We start from the raw sequence: 18,398 nt of genomic DNA on the forward strand, positions 1-18,398 counted from the left end.
AAGAAGCAAGAGTTAGAACCAGACATGGAATGATGGACTGGTTCAAAATTCAGAAAGGAGTACATCAAGGCTATATATTGTCATCATGCTTATTTAACTTCTATGCAGAGTATATCATGTGAAATGCCAGGTTGGATGAATCACAAGCTGGAATCAAGATTGCCAGTAGAAATACCAACAAGTTCCAATATGCAGATGATACCACTCTAAAGACAGAAAATAAAGAGGAACTAAAGAGCCTCTTGATGAAAGTGAAAAAAGGTGGCTTAAAACTCAACATTCAAAAAACTAAGGTCATGGCACCTGGTCCCATCACTTCATGGCAAATTAGATGGAGAAAAAATGGAAACAGTGGTAGATTATATTTTCCTGGGCTCCAAAACTGCAGATGGTGACTGCAGACATGAAATTAAAAGATGCTTTCTCCTTAGAAAGAAAGCTATGACAAACCTAGACAGCATATTAAAAAGCAGAGACATCACTTTGCCAACAAAGGTCTATACAGTCAAAGCTATGATTTTTCCAGTAGTCATGTACAGATGTGAGAACTGGACCACAAAGACAGCCGAGTGCCAAGGAATTGATGCTTTTGAATTGTGGTGCTAGAGAAGGCTCTTGAGAGCCCCTTGGACAGCAAGGAGACCAAGCAGTCAATCCTAAAGAAAATTAACTCTGAATATTCATTAGTAGGACTGATGCTATACGCTTTGGCCACCTGATGTGATGTGCTCACTCATTGTAAAAGACCCTGATGCTGGGAAAGATTGAAGGCAGGAGAAGTGGGGGGTGACAGAGGATGAGATAGTTGGATGGACATAAATTTGGGCAAACTTCAGGAGATAGTGAAGGACAGAGAAGCCTGGTATGCTGCGGTCCATGGGGTGACAAAGAGTCAGACACAACTTAGCGACTGAACAACATAGCTGATTAACAATGTTGTGATAGTTTCAGGTGGACAACAAAGGGACTCACCCATACATACACATATGTTATTCTCCCCCAAACTCCTCTTCCATCCAGGCTGCCACATAACATTGAGTAGGATGTCCTGTGCTATACAGCAGGTCTTTGTTGGTTATCCATCTTGAATACAGCAGTGTGTACATGTCCATCCCAAACTCCCTAGCTATCCCTTCCCCCTGGCAACCATAAGTTCCTTCTCTAAGTCTGTGAGTCTCTGTTTTGTAAGTAATGAACTACCTGACAACAAACTGGAAGATTCTTAAAACAGATGGGACTACCAGACCACCTTACCTGCCTCCTGAGAAATCTGTATGCAGGTCAAGAAGCAATAGTTAGAACTAGACATGAACAACAAGGAAAGGAGTACATCAAGTTGGGAAAGAAGTACGTCAAGGCTGTATATTGTTACCCTGCTTATTTAACTTCTATGCAGAGCACATCACGCAAAATGCCAAGCTGGATGAAGCACAAGCTGGAATCAAGGTTGCTGGGAGAAATATCAATAACCTCAGATATGCAGATGACACCACCTTTAAGACAGAAAGCGAAGAACTAAAGAGCCTCTTGATGAAAGTGAAAGAGGAGAACGAAAAAGCTGGCTTAAAACTCAACATTCAAAAACTAAAATCATGGCATCTGGTCCCATCACTTCATGGCAAATAGATGGGGAAACAATGGAAAGGGTGAGACTTTATTTGGGGGGGTCTTCATAATCACTGCAGATGGTGATTGAAGCCATGAAATTAAAAAATGCTTGCTCCTTGGAAGAAGAGCTATGTCAAACCTAGACAGTATATTTAAAAAGCAGAGACATTACTTTGCCAACAAAGTCAGACATGACTTTGCCGTCTAGTCAGAGCTATGGTTTTTCCAGTACTCATGTATGGATGGGAGATTTGGACCATTAAAGAAAGCTGAGTGCCAAAGAACTATGCTTTTGAACTATGGTGTTGGAGAAGACTCTTGAGAGCCCCTTGGACTGCAAGGAGATCCAACCAGTCCATCCTAAACAAAATCAGTCCTGAAGGACTGATTCATTGGAAGGACTGATGCTAAAGCTGAAACTCCAATACTTTGGCCACCTGATGTGAAGAACTGACTCATTGGAAAATACCCTGATGCTGGGAAAGATTGAAGGCAGGAGGAGAAGGGGATGATAGAGGATGAGATAGTTGGATGGCATCACTGACTCTATGGACATGAGTTGGAACAAGCTCCGGGAGTTGGTGATGGACAGGGAAGCCTGGCATGCTGCAGTCCATGGGGTCACAAAGAGTTGGACAGGACTGAGCAATTGAACTGAACTACCTCATTCTTTTTAACAGCTAATAGTATGCTACTTTTGCGGGGTTTTTTGGCCATGCCATGGGGCATTGGGATCTTACTTCCCCAAATGAACTCATGCTCCCTGCATTGGAAGCATGGAGCCTTAACCATTGGACAACCAGGGAGCTCTCTAGTGTTCTACTTTTAAAGTTGTGCCATCTTACATTTACCCAATGCTGTATTGGTAGACAGTCGTTTTCAGCTTTTGCCACTAAAACAATACTGTAATAACTCTCCTTGTATATATATCATGAGACATAAATGCAAATAAATCTGTAGGATAAATTCTAAAAGTAGAAGTCCTAAGTCCAAAAGTTTATGCATTTTAAAATTTGATATAAATTGTTGTTCATTGCAGCACTATTTACAATAGTCAAGACATGGAAGCAAACTAAATGTCCATCAACAGATGAATGGAGAAAGAATATGTGTTATGTGCTATATACATACAATGAAATATTACTCAGTCATAAAAAACAATGAAATAATGCCATTTACAGCAAAGTGGATGAACCGAGAGACAGAGAAAGACAAATACCATATATCGCTTATATGTAGAATCTAAAAAAACAAAAGATACAAATGAACTTATTTACAAAACAGAAATAGACCCACAGCACAGAAAACAAATTTATAGTTACTAAAGGGGAAAGGGCAGTGCAGAGGGAAAAATTAGGAGTCTGTGATTAGCATATACACACTGCTATATATCAAACAGATTACTGGGACTTCCTCAGTGGTCCAGTGGCTAGGTCTCTGTGTTCCCAGTGCAGGGGCCCAGGTCCAACCCCTAGTCAGGAAACTAGGCATCACATGCTGCAACTAAGACCCGGTGCAGCCAAATAAATAAATAAATAAAGAGAACCAACAAGGACTTACTTTATGGCACAGGGAACTACACTCAATATTTTATAATAACCTATAAGGGAAAAGAATTTGAAAAAGAATATATATATATATAACTGAATACACATATATAGCATGTATATATATACACACACACACACATAATATATATACTATATTATAGTGTGCATGTAGGTATATATGTATTATATATATTATATATTTATAACTGGATCACTGTGCTGTATTCCTGAGATTAACACAACATTGTAAATCAGTTGTATTTCAATTAAAAAAAGAAATTGCCAATAATCTTTCAATATGGAATTTATGTTCCCACTTGCAGAGTATATGAGCCTCCTAGATGGCCCTTATAATCCTTATCTGGTATTTATGTTCTTAAGGGTTCTCCTCCCACATTAAATCATAGATTTTCCTGTATTTAAGAGAATTTATATCTCCTTTCCTGTGAGTTATGTATTTTCTATAAATACAGCAGACCGTCTATATCCACAGAGGATTGGTTGCTGCATCACCACAGATACCAAAATCTGCAGATGCTCCAGTCTTTTATATAAAATGGTACAGTACTTTCATATAACCTACACACATCCTCCTGTATACTTTAAATCATCTCTAAATAATTTATAATACCTAATACAACATAGGGGTTCCCAGGTGATTCAGAGGGAAAGAATCCACCTGCCAATGCAGGTAGAATTAAGAGATGCGGGTTCAATCCCTGGGTCAGGAAGATTCCCTGGAGGACGGCATGGCAACCCACTCCCAGGTATTCTTACCTGGGAAATCCCCATGGACAGAGGAGCCTGGAGGGCTACAGTCCATAGGGTTGCACAGAGTTGGACATGACTGAAGTGACTTAGCACACACTCAATACAAAGTAAATGCTATGTAAATAGTTATAAATACAACATAAATGCTATATAAATAGTTATTGGTTCAGAGCAAAGTCAAGTTTCATTTTTTAGAATTTCCTGGAATTATTTTTTCAAATATTTTCCATCTGTGGTTGGTTCTTTATACAGGTACAGAAATCTACAACATGGAGGACTGACTGTGTAATATTTTTGTGGTGACATAATATTCCACTCTATAAGTTTAATGTGTCTAATTTAATCATTCATTTATTATTAGACACTGAAGTAAATTTCCATTATTTTGGTATTAACAATACTGGAATAAACATCACAAATCTGTGTTTGTATAGCTGATTATTTCCTGAAAGGAGGTTGTTATAAAGCAATTAGTGCAGTATGAGACAGATATGCATATAAAGAGCTGTCTCAAAATCAGTCTAATTTGTTAAGGGTCCTTATACAAACCGGCAAACTCCTTTTCATAAATTTTGTTAATGTATACTCCTACCCATCTCACCCACATCTTTCACTATAGCTAGTATTATCATTTAAAAAAACATGTTGTTAATCTAAATGACAAAAATGACCTGTGCTACCAACACTGCTTTTGAAAAGCATCCTCATCAAGGACTTCAACTGAAACTGGGGTTGCATCAAGATATGATTACTCAGGTAGGGGTGTCTCAGGGCCTCTGGCATCATCCCAGATTCCCATTGTGACCCGAATGTCACCTGCTATGACCCTACATTGGACAATACAATAGCATAAGCAAAGGCAGCTGTTAGGGTTTTCAGGACCACAGAAGCTGGGATCCTACTGCTCAAAGCTTTGGTCACAGCAGATATGCCAGATTTCTGGGGGCACCTCTGATTACACATATTCTGGTCATAACCCCACAAGCACACACATGCTTGTCAGACTTTGTGTGCTCAGATGGGGTGTGGAAAATGTGGACACAAATCTCATTACACATGCATCTTCTTGGCTCCCACTCCCCAGGCATTTGAACAGCAGGACAAGCCATTTAGGACAATCAGAACACCCCCATGAATGGAGGGTGTTTAGAGTCCAGGGCCTCATAAGCTAGGTAAGGGGCAAAAAGTTCCTGAAAGGAGATCCCCAGGCCCCCAGGGCAGTGAATTTCCTCTTTATGGAGGTTTAGAATCCTCCAGGGCAGAGGAGGCTCTTTGAGGAAGCCTCACACCAAGAGAGTCCAGGTGGTATTACTTAGGCTGCAGGCGTCCCTTCCTGGCCAATGCCAGTCTGTCCCACTGAGTACTCTGGATCCTGCTTTCTTCTCTGACGTGTCCTCCCAATCCTGCCCTGAACATTCTCCCAGGCTTACCGCCAGCCCCTGGCTTGCTGGCCCTGCTTCCAGCCTGTGACAGCATCCAGTTTCCCCGCCTGCTTTTCTCATTTGGAACCAGTGGATTGCAGGCCTTCCCCAGGACCTTGTGATATTAACAGAAGTAGGAAACTATCTGCCTGCTTCCCATACCTCAGGTTAATTTGGACACTTTGGGCCAAGGCACACCAGAGCAAACCTTAGCAAAGGCTCTGCTTTCCTGAAAAAATGGCTGTACGTCAGTCCCTTTTAATTCCCATACATGTAGTGACTTCATGGTCCAAACAAACCCAATCAAGACATCTAACGAAGCAGAGCTATCTTTCATTGTACTACTTCAGAAATTCTCTTAAAGGTAGGAAATTATTAAACAAGTGATTTTTACATAGGGGAAGATCACTTACAAATATGATATCCGGTAGAAATTCTCAAAATATTCATCTCCATCTTTTTTACTTTCTGGGAACTTCCTGACCTCTTTCATCATAAGTAAAATCATCTATGTGGCCCTAAGAAGCAAACATTTTGAGGGGATGGGTTTGTGTTGTTGTTCAGTCACTTAGTGTTCAATTCTTTGTGACCCCATGGACTGTAGCATACCAGGCTTCTCTGTCCTTCACTGTCTCCCAGAGTTTGCTCAAACTTATGTCCATTGAATCAATGATACCATTCAACAATCTCATCCTCTTTCACACCCCTCTCCTCCTGTCTCCAGTCTTTCCCAGCATCAGGGTCTTTTCCAGTGAGTCGGCTCTTCGCATAAGGTGGACAAAGCTTCAGCATCAGTCCTTCCAGTGAATATTCAGGACTGATTTCCTTTAGGATGGACTGGTTGGATCTCTTTGCAGTCCAAGGGACTCTCAAGAGTCTTCTCCAACACCACAGTTTGAAAGCATCAGTTCCTTTAGCACTCAGCTCTCTTTGTGGTCCAACTGTCACATCTGTTTCCCAGCACATATAAAAGTTAGGCTTACACTATTACTGTAATCTATTGTGTGCAACATTATGTCTAAAAAACAATGTACACATCTTAATTGAAAAACACTTTTTTGTTAGAAAATGTTAACCATTGTCTGACAACACAGGGTTGCCACAAACTTTCAATTTGTTTTAAAAAAAATGCAATATTTGCAAAGTGCAATAAAACAGAGGTCTGCCTATACTCATATGACCAAACACTAAGTGAACAATAAGCTACTCTGTCCCAGAGACAATGCCTAAGAAGCCAATCTTAAAAAATGAAATCATACTCATCACTGGCAATCTGGAAGACTGCGTGACGCACAAGATTGCACCACCTCAGGAGTGATTAGAGAAGGAACCTCCAAGTTACCAGTCGCTGGCTGAATGTGGTGCAAAAATGTAAATATCTTGAGTTGTGATAGCATGTGGCAAAATACAACAGTAAAAGGTAAAAGATCTAACTGGCTAAGGGAGCTTAAGCACAACCTTTGACCAATAAGTGACTTATGCTGACCATGGAGTGACTCTTAGGTATCCAGGTTGAAGGACAAAAACAAAGGGAGGAAACCTGAACAGGTAAATTAGAGACTCCATACCACAGGAGAAATAGACTTTGGACAATTAGTTCATCCAAGTTGCTAAAGGGATAAGCAAACAATCAAGCAAAGAAAAAAAACAACAAAAACTTCGGGGGACCGAGGTAAGAAGTATTCAAGTTGCCACAATATAATGTCTAAAATGTCAAATTTTCAGCAACAACAACAAAAACTATTTCGGAATTCTCAAACCTGACTGGATACTTATAATAACCAGAAGAGTGCTTGTTTCAGTAGATATTTCCTTTAAAACATAAGAGAAAAAAAAAAATTAAAAAAAATAAAATAAAATAAAACATAAGAGAGTATAATAAAATTCATGATAATAAAATTTAAGTGAAATTTTAAAATATAGCAAACTATATTCCCAAGATTAACTCCAAAAGAAATAGAAAATCTAAATAGGCTGAAGGTTATTTAAGAAATTGAATTAATAGTCAAATATCTCTTTCAAAGCACCATGTGTTATGAGTGAAGTTAAACAAACTTTTAAAAAGGAAGATAATCTTCTTTTATATAAACTTTCAAAAGAAGAGAAAAAGATGATGAGACATTCAATTTGTTTTATTATTCTAATAAGGCACTGAAATTAGACAAGGATAATATAGGAAAAGAAAATTATGGACATATCTCAAGAAATCTAGAATCGAGAGTCCTAAAAATCATTGGCAAATTGAATATAGATGTTTATAAAAAAATAAGTTTCTTAATTTGGATTTATTCAAGAATGCATGATTTCACATTAAAATCCCAATCAATTAAATTACAGCATTAATAGATTTTATAAGTCATGCTATTAGCTTCCAGTTTAACGTGTGCTAAAAACCTCTACTAAGAAAATCTCAACTTCGTTGCAACAAATGTATTAAACAATACTTTTTTAATATTTATAAATTTTTATTATTTTAATTATACACTCAACATAAAATTTACCATCTTAACCACTTTTAAAGTGTACAGTCCTATAGTGTAAAACACATTTATATTCTTGTGCAATCTATTTCCAGAATCCATTTCATCTCACAAAACTGAAAATCGGGCCTCCCCTGGAGGCTCAGTGGTAAAGGAATCTGCCTTTATCTGCCAACTCAGGAGACATGGTTTAAGCCCTGGTCCAGGAAGATCCCATATACTGCAGACAATTAAGCCCGTGCTCTAGAGCTGGTGAGCAGAAATTACTAGCCCATATGCTGCAACTACTGAATCCACATGACCTAGAATTTTTGCTCCACAACAAGGAGACAACAGCAATGAGAAACCTTTGCACCACAACTAGAAAGTAACCACCACTCTCCACAACTAGAGAAAAAGCCCACGCAGCAACCAAGACCCAGCACAGCCATAAATAAATTAACCATATATTTTTTTAAAAAACAGAAAATCTATATCCATTAAACAACATCTCCACTCCACACTTCTCCTTCCCCCAGCCCCTGCAACCACCATTCTACCTTCTGACTCTATGAATTTGACTACTCTAAGGACTTCATACAAGTGAAATCATAAGAATTTGTCTTTTTGTGGTTGGTTTATTTCACTTAGCATAATAACATCATTGAGGCTTATCTATGTTGTACACATGCCAGAATTTCCTTCCTTTTTAATGCTGAGTAATATTCCTTTTTTTACTTTTTATTTTTTTGCATTTCTGTTTCTTGGGGATGGTCTTGATTCCTGTCTCCTGTACAATGTCATGAACCTCCATCCATAGTTCATCAGGCACTCTGTCTATTAGATCTAGTCCATTACATCTATTTCTCACTTCCACTGTATAGTCATAAGGGATTTAATTTAGGTCATACCTGAATGCTCTAGTGGTTTTCTCCACTTTCTTAAATTTCAGTCGGAATTTGGCAATAAGGAGTTCATGATCAGAGCCACGGTCAGCTTCCTGTCTGAAAAGAAGGGAAGCAAAAAGTAAAGGAGAAAAGGAAAGATATACTCATTTGAGTGCAGAGTTCCAAAGAATAGCAAGGAGAGATAAGAAAGCCTTCCTCCGTGATCAGTGCAAAGAAATAGAGGAAAACAATAGAATGGGAAAGACTAGAGATCTCTTCAAGAAAATTAGAGATATCAGGGGAACATTTTATGCAAAGATGGGCTCAATAAAGGACAGAAATGGTAGGGACCTAACAGAAGCAGAAGATATTAAGAAGAGGTGTCAAGAATACACAGAACTGTACAAAAAAGATCTTCATGACCCAGATAATCATGATGGTGTGATCACTCACCTAGAGCCAGACATCCTGGAATGTGAAGTCAAATGGGCCTTAGGAAGCATCACTATGAACAAAGCTAATGGAGGTGATGGAATTCCAGTTGAGCTATTTCAAATCCTGAAAGATGACGCTGTGAAAGTGCTGCACTCCACATGCCAGCAAATTTGGAAAACTCAGCGGTAGCCACAGGACTGGAAAAGGTCAGTTTTCATTCCAATCCCAAAGAAAGGCAATGCCAAAGAATGCTCAAACTACCGCACAATTGCACTCATCTCACATGCTAGTAAAGTAATGCTCAAAATTCTCCAAGCCAGGCTTCAGCAATATATGAACCATGAACTTCCAGATGTTCAAGCTGGTTTTAGAAAAGGCATAGGAACCAGAGATTAAATTGCCAACATTCACTGGATCATCAAAAAAGCAAGAGAGTTCCAGAAAAACATCTATTTCTGTTTTATTGACTACACCAAAGCCTTTGACTGTGTGGATCACAAAAAACTGTGGAAAATTCTGAAAGAGATGGGAATACCAGACCACCTGACCTGCCTCTTGAGAAACCTGTATGCAGGTCAGGAAGCAACAGTTAGAACTGGACATGGAACAACAGACTGGTTCCAAATAGGAAAAGGAGTACATCAAGGCTGTATATTGTCACCCTGCTTATTTAACTTATATGCAGAGTACATCATGAGAAACGCTGGGCTGGAAGAAGCACAAGCTGGAATTAAGACTGCCGGGAGAAATATCAATAACCTCAGATAACACAGATGATACCACCCTTATGGCAGAAAGTGAAGAAGAACTAAAGAGCCTCTTGATGAAAGTAAAAGAGGAGAGTAAAAAAGATCGCTTAAGCTCAACATTCAGAAAACTAAGATCACGGCATCTGGTCCCATCACTTCATGGCAAATAGATGGGGAGACAGTGGAAACAGTGGCTGACTTTATTTTTCCTGGGCTCCAAAAATTACTGCAGATGGTGAATGCAGGCATGAAATTAAAAGATGCTTGCTCCTTGGAAGGAAAGTTATGACCAACCTAGACAGCATATTAAAAAGCAGAGATATTACTTTGTCCACAAAGGTCTGTCTAGTCAAGGCTATGGTTTTCCCAGTACTCATGTATGGATGTGAAAGTTGGGCTATAAAGAAAGCTGACAGCCGAAGAATTGATGCTTTTGAATTGCAGTGTTGGAGAAGACTCTTGAGAGTCCCTTGGACTGCAAGGAGATCCAACCAGTCCATCCTAAAGGAGATCAGTCCTGGGTGTTCATTGAAAGAACTGATGCTGAGGCTGAAACTCCAATACTTTGGCCACCTGATGCGAGGAGTTGACTCATTTGAAAAGACCCTGATGCTGAGAAAGATTGAGGGCAGGATGAGAAGGGGACGACAGAGGATGAGATGGTTGGATGGCATCACTGACTCAATGGACTGGGGTTTGGGTGGACTCCAGTAGTTAGTGATGGACAGGGAGGCCTGGTATGCTGTGGTTCATGGTGTCACAAAGAGTTGGACATGACTGAGTGACTAAACTGAACTGAACAGAATGTGTAAAATAATAAAACATTTCAACAGATAATCTAACTATTTTTAAAAAGAGCCCCTAGAGCCCGTTCTCCACACCAAGAGAAGCCACCACAGTGAGAAGCCCAGACTGCAGAAAAGAGTAGCCCCTGCTCACCGAAACTAGAGAAAAACTGCACAGCAGCAGAGAACCAGATAAATAAGTAAATCTTAAAAAAAAAAGAAAGTCAAATGGAACTTCTAGAAATGAAAAATAAATTGTAACCAAAATTAAAATTCAAGAGACAGCCTTAGGGGCAGTTTACAACCCTAAGAGCAAAAAAGGGGATTAATAAACTGGAGGTGAAAAATACAGGTTGAAAATCAAAGTGGTAAAAAATAAAACAGTGTAAGAGAAATATAGGATACCGTGTGAAAATTTAACACATATAGAATCAGAATTCCAGAAGGAAATGAGACGAAATATCAACAGACGAATATTTGATGATACACTAAACTCCAAATTTCCAAACTTAAAGAAACATATCAAACCACAAATTCAAGGGAATTTCCCAATTCATTTTATGAATCAGAATAATTATAGCAAAACCTGAATAGAACATTACAAGGTAGGAACATTAAAGATCATTGTCTTTCATGAAACTAAACAATAATTCTATGTAAAATAATAGCAAACTGAATATGTGCATGAATGCTAAGTCGTTTCAGTCATGTCTGACTCTTTGCAAACCCATGGACTATAACTCCCCAGGCTCCTCTGTCCATGGAATTCTCTAGGCAAGAATACTGGAGTGGGTTGAATACAGGGATACTTAAAAAGGATAATGTGGCCAACTGGGCTTGTTTCAGGAATGCAAGTGTATTAGTTATCTATTGCTGTGTAATTACCTCAGTATTTAAGGGCTGAGACAAAAAAATACCTACTGTCTCAAGTTAGTATGGATCAGGAGTTTGAGAGTTGCTGAACTGGCTCTCAGGATCTCTCATGAAATTGAAGTCAAGATATTAGCAGAAGTTATAGTCATCTAAGAGTTTGATGGAGACCAGATAATCTTCTCTGAAGATGGCTTACTTTCATGGTTGTTGGCAGGAGGCCTCTGTTCCTTGCCATGTGGGAAAGGACACAAAAAGCAGCATATCTTATGATTTCACTTATATAGAATTTCTAGAAATAACAAAATTACCCAGACAGAAAGCATTTCAGAGGTTGCTCAGTCTGGAATAAGAACTCAAATGAACTGCAAGGGGAGAAGGAAACATTGTGGGCAATAGTTTGTTACAGTGGTGGCACAAGAGTGTATATTTCCTAAAACTCATCAAACTATGCATTTAAAATTTATGATTTTAAGATATGTAAATCACACTTCAGTACATTTGTTAAAACATCAACCAATATAATTCACCACATTAATAAAACTGTTGTTAGTTGTAGTTCAGTCCCTAAGAATGTATGACTTTTTGTAACTCCATGGATTGCATCATGCCAGCCTTCCCTGACTTCACCATCTCCTGGAGTTTTCTCAACTCATGTCCATTGAGCCAGTGATGCTATCCAACCATCTCATCCTCTGTTGCCCAATTCTTCTCCTGACCTCAATCTTTCCCAGCATCAGGGTCTTTTCAAATGAGTCAGCTCTTCACATCAGGTGGCCAAAGAATTGGAGCTTCAGCTTCAGCATCAGTCCTTTCAATGAATATTCAAGGTTGACTTCATTTAGGATTAATTGGTTTGATCTCCTTGCAGTCCAAGGGAATCTCGAGTCTTCTCCAACATCACAGTTCAAAAGCATCAATTCTTTGGCAGTCTGTCTTCTTTATGGTCCATCTCTCACATCCATATATGACTACTGAAAAAACCATAGCCTTGACTATACAGACCTTTGTTGGCAAAGTGAGGCCTCTGCTTTTTAATATGCTGTTTAGGTTTGTCATAGCTTTTCTTCCAAGGAGCCAAGTGTCTTTTAATTTTGTGGCTGCAGTCACCATCACAGTGATTTTGGAACCCGGGAAAATAAAATCTGTACTGCTTCTACTTTTTCCTCCACCCATTTCCCATGATGTGATGGGAATGGATGCCATGATCTTAGTTTTTTGAATGTTGAGTTTTAAGCCAGTTTATTCACTCTCCTCTTTCACCCTCATCAAGAGGTTCTTTAGTTATTATTCACTTTCTGCCATTAGAGTGGTATCATCTGTATATTTGAGGTTGCTGGGATTTCTCCTGGTAATCTTGAGTCCAGCCTGTGAGTCATCCAGGCCAGTATTTTGCATGATATACTCTGCATATAAGTTGAATAAGCAGGGTGACAATAGACAATATTGATGTATTCTTTTCCCAATTTTGAATCAATGTGTTGTCCATGTCTGGTTCTAACTATTGCTTCCTCACCAGCATATAGGTTTTTCAGGAGACAGGTAAGGTAACCTGCGATTCCCATCTTTATGAATTTTCCACAGTTTGTTGTGATCCACACACTAGGCATGAAGCAGAAGTAGATGCTTTGGAATTCCCTTGCTTTTTCCGTTATCCAACAGATGTTGGCAATTCGATCTCTGGTTCCTCTCCCTTTTCTAAATCCAGCTCATACATCTGGAAGTTCTCAGCTCATGTACCATTGAAGCCTAGCTTGAAGGATTTTGAGCATTACCTTGCTAGCATGTGAAATGAGCGCATTTGTGCAGTAGTTTGAACATTTTTTGGCATTGCCTTTCTTTGGGATTGGAATGAAAACTGACCTTTTCAGTCCTGTGGCCACTGCTGAGTTTTCCATATTTGTTGACATATTGAGTGCAGCATTTTCACAGCATCATATTTTAGGATTTGAAATGGCTCAGCTGGAATTCTATCACCTCCACTAGCTTTGTTCATAGTAATGTTTCCTAAGGCTCACTTGACTTCACACTCCAGGATGTCTGGCTCTAGGTGAGTGACCAAACCATCATGGTTATCTGGGTCATTGAGATATAAAAGAACTATTTTAAAAGGTATAGTTTTTCTGTATAGTTGTTTGATTTCTTGCCACCTCTTCTTAATATCTTCTGCTCTGTTAGGTCCTTGCCATTTCTGTCCTTTATTGTGCTCATTTTTGCATGAAATGTTCCCTTGGTATCTCCAATTTTCTTAAAGAGACCTCCAGTCTTTCCCATTCTATTGTTCTCCTCTATTTATTTTCATTGATCACTTTAGAAGGCTTCCTTATCTCTTCTTGCTATTCTCTGGAGCTCTGCATTCAGTTAGGTATATCTTTCCCTTTCTCCTTTGCCCTTCATGTCTCGTCTTTTCTCATCAAGTTTTAAGGCCTCCTCAGACAACCACTTTGCCTTTTTGGATTTCCTTTTCTTAGGAATGCTTTTGGTCATCACCTCCTAAACAATGTTACAAACCTCTTCCATAGTTCTTCAGGCACTCTGTCTATCAGATCTAATCCCTTGAATCTATTTATCACCTCCACTGTATAATCATAAGGGATTTGATTTAGGTCATTAGTTTTCTGTACTTTCTTCAATTTAAGCCTGAATTTTGCAATAAGGAACTGATGATCTGAGCCACAGTTAGCTCCAGGTCTTGGTATTTGATGACTGTATAGAGCTTCTCCACATCTTCAGCTTCAATCTGATTTCATTGTTGACCATCTGATGATGTCCATGTGTAGTACAGTCACCTCTTTTGTTGGAAGAGGGTGTTTTCTATGACCAGTGTGTTCTCTTGGCAAAACTCTGTTAGCCTTCACCCTGTTTCATTTTGTATTCCAAGGCCAAACTTGCCTGTTACTCCAGGTATCTCTTGACTTTTTACTTTTGCATTCCAATCCCCTTGATGAAAAGGACAGTTTTTTTTTTAGTATTAGTTCTAGAAGCTCTTGTAGGTCTTCATAAAACTCTTCCATAAAACTCTTCCAACTTCAGCTTCTCCAGCAGAATTATTTAAGTTTCTCAATACATACTAAAAAAAGTATTTGATAAAATTTAATACCTATAAATAATAGAATCCCAGAGCAGGTTAGGAAAAGAAAAGAACCTCTGTAATTTGATAACAAGGGTATTACAAAAAAAAAGAAGGAGAAAGAAAAACTAAATTTAAAAAAGACTAACACCAAATGTTGTTGAGGATATAGAACATTTGGAACTCATACATTACTAGTGGTAATGGAAAACAGCACTACCAGTATCATAAATTGTTTTGAAGTTTCTTTTAAAGTTAAACATAGACTAAATTCATAACCCAACAGTTCCTGTCCTAGGTATTATCCCACCAGAAACTAAAGTTTGGGTTCACAAAGGGACTTGTATGGAAATGTTTATAGTAGCTTTATTTATAATACTCTCAAATAGAAACAGCTTAAATGTTCATCAAATAGATGAATAAATTAAAATTTATGGTATTTATCGTACAGTGAAAATATTTTGCTGAGCAAATATGCCAAACACAAAAGAATACATGCTCTATAATTCCATATAAGTGAAATTTTAGAACAGAAAAAATAAAACCATGACAGAAATCAGAACAATGGTTGCCAATATGCTGTATGTAGTGACTGAAGGAAGGCAAGACAAAATTTGGGGTATGAATATAAAAATATTTAAGGTTTGATTATGGTACTAAATATATGAGTATATTAAAATTCATCTAATTATATACATGTGCATTTTTCTCTTCGTAAATTTTACTTTGAATTAAAACACAAGAAATCTTTAAATATTTACTGCATTCTCAATCATAATAAAAGTAAATTATTTTATTTATTCTTTATTGGTCATTTCTAAAAATTGGCTTCTGCATTTATGTAGCATGTCATAATAATTCATATGGGACTAAAGGATATTTTTAAAAAATGATTCTGAAGTTCGAACATGGGAGGGAGAAAACCCTAGAAAATATCATTGAAATCCTACTGAAGGTGAAATATTAAATGTTTTCCCACTGACCTCAGAACTAAATCAAGTATGTCCATTATCACTTTTATTCAATTTTATACTGGAGAGCCTAACTACTATAATAAATCAAGTAAAACAAATAAAAGTAAACATTAAAAATCAAAAAGAAAAAGCTAAAATTGGCCTTATTCATGGAAATATGATTAAGTACATAGGAAATAAAAAAGAATCTATAGGAAAAACTATTGGAATCATTAAGCAAATTTAGAAAGTTGCTGGATATGAAATCAAAAATGCAAAAATATTTTTTACATACCAATAATAAACATTTAAAAATTAAAGAACACCAGTTTCAAACAAAAATACAAAATACAAAGAAATAAATCAAAGATATTTAAGATCTCTACATTGACAATGATAACACTGCTGAAAAGAATTTAAAACATATGTAAATTGATTCAATATTCAAAAACCTATCAATATAGCCACCATATCAACAGGCCAAAGAAGAAAAAACACATGATGATATCAACTGATGCAAACAAGCATTTGACAAAATCTATTTCCTATTTGTGATAAAAACACCAAACAAACTAGAATAAAGGGGACATTTCTCATCTCGAATAAAGAGCATCTATATAAAAAACTATCCAGTAATACATTTAATGTTGAAAGACTGAATACTTCCTCCCTAAACCGAAGAACAAGACAAGGATACTCACTCTTTGCTTTGCCCCCCAGCATGCAGGATCTTAGTTCTGTGACCAGGGATCAAATCTGTACCTCCTATGGCACAAGCAGAGTTTTAACCACTCCCAGGGATGCTCATTCCTACCACTCTTGCCCAACACAGTACTAAAAGGCCTAGCCAGCACAATATGGCAATAAAAGAAAATAAAAGGTACACAATTTGGAAAGGAGGAAATAACACGGTCCCTATCTCCAGATGACAATTACCTACATAGAAAGTCCCTAGGAATCTAAAACAAGTAACATAAAAACAACCTCCTAAACTAATAAGTGAACCCAGCATCAAGGACACAGGGAACAAGAACAATACACAGAAATCAATTGTATTTCTAGACTAGAAATGAAGAAGTAGAAAATGAAATTTAAAACACAGTATCAATTACAATCACTCAGAAGGAAAATATAATAAATTGAAGCTTAAATACTCCCTATTGAGACACAATACTGAGTAAGCAAAAATGGGCATGGGAAAGATATTTGCAGTGTACATCTCTATCAAAGGAATCCTATACAGAATATATAATATGTTTCAGCAATCCACTAAATAAAAGGTGATTTTCACAAAAAATGAGCTAAAATTTAAACAAGCACATCACAAAAGAAGATGGGCAAATCACTAATAAATGGATGAAAATCTGTACAGTATTATCAACAATCTGGGAGACACAAATTAAAACCATCATCAACACTACTACACTCTTATCCTAAAAGAGAATATCAAGTGTTGATGCTAATGTGAAGCAACTGGAATGCTCATCCTCATCCAATTTTTAGGAAGTTTAAATTGGTATAGCCACTATGTTTCAAAGTATCTCTTAAATCTGAATAAACTTATACTCTATGACCGAGAAATTCAATCCTTGAGTATGTTCCAAATGTAAATAATTGCTTATATCAATCAAAAACACATGCAAAAATACTCAAAATAAGATTATTCACAATATACCCAAACCGGAAAGCATACTAATATATACCATCAGTAAAACAGATCAATAAATTTTGTTTTTTCATAAAACAACAATGTAGATATGTAGATAGCAATGAGAAAGTGCTAAATACAATGAAATGGATAAATCTTTTACTGAGCAGAGACACAAAAGAGAAAATTCTGTATGTGATATCTATATAAGTGAAACTCAAGAACAGGCAAAAATAATGACTGGCATCAGTATAATGGTTAGATTTCAAAGGTATTGACAGTGAAGGAGCGTAAGATACTCTCTTGTTCAGTCTCGTAGTCATATCCGACTCTGTGGACCCATGGGCTGCAGCGTGCCGGGCTTCCCTGGCCAACACCAACACCTGGAGCTTGCTCAAACTCATGTCCATCGAGTCGGCGATGCCATCCAACCATCTCATCCTCTATCATCCCCTTCTCCTCCTGCTTCAGTCTTTCCCAGCATCATGGTCTTTTCCAATGAGTCAGTTTTCCCCATCAGGTGGCAAAAGTATGGGAGTTTTAGCTTCAGCATCAGTCCTTCCAATGAATATTCAGGACTGATTTCCTTTAGGATGGACTGATTGGATTTCCTTGCAGTCCAAGGACTCTCCAGAGTCTTCTCCAACACCACAGTTCAAAATTTAGACAGATTTTATACAGGTCAAACTTCACTTTAGCTGTAAAACTAAGACTTGTGTATTTTATGGTATGTAAGTTATAATTTGATTTAAAAAAACCTCTCACACACAAACCTACAGAAATTTTTAGAAATTTGTTGCTACATAAATGCACCAGTGTTCTATCATAAAGAACTCAGAAACAGAACCACATGTAAAAGAATTCACATTACAAAGTCACAGGTACATATCAGTAGGTATGTGTAATCGGGACAACAAAGTGGTCATCTATGCAAAGGATTCGAATAATTTAAAAGAAATAAGTACAATTGACTATAAAACATATCCTTTCCCTACTGTTCTATCAGGTTGTTGGGTTTATATTCTAGTTAATTTGTAGGAGCTTATTATATTTTGGGTCAATTAATCCTTTGTAACAGGAGTTGCAAATATTTAATACTTTTAAAGAATTTTAATTATAATTCCAGTTGATACTGTGTTAGATGAAAGAAGTTGCCTGAACTGAAATTAACAAAAAAAATTATCTAAGAACC

Source organism: Muntiacus reevesi, chromosome 9, assembly GCF_963930625.1.
Source record: "Muntiacus reevesi chromosome 9, mMunRee1.1, whole genome shotgun sequence".
NCBI classification, from domain to species: domain Eukaryota; kingdom Metazoa; phylum Chordata; class Mammalia; order Artiodactyla; family Cervidae; genus Muntiacus; species Muntiacus reevesi.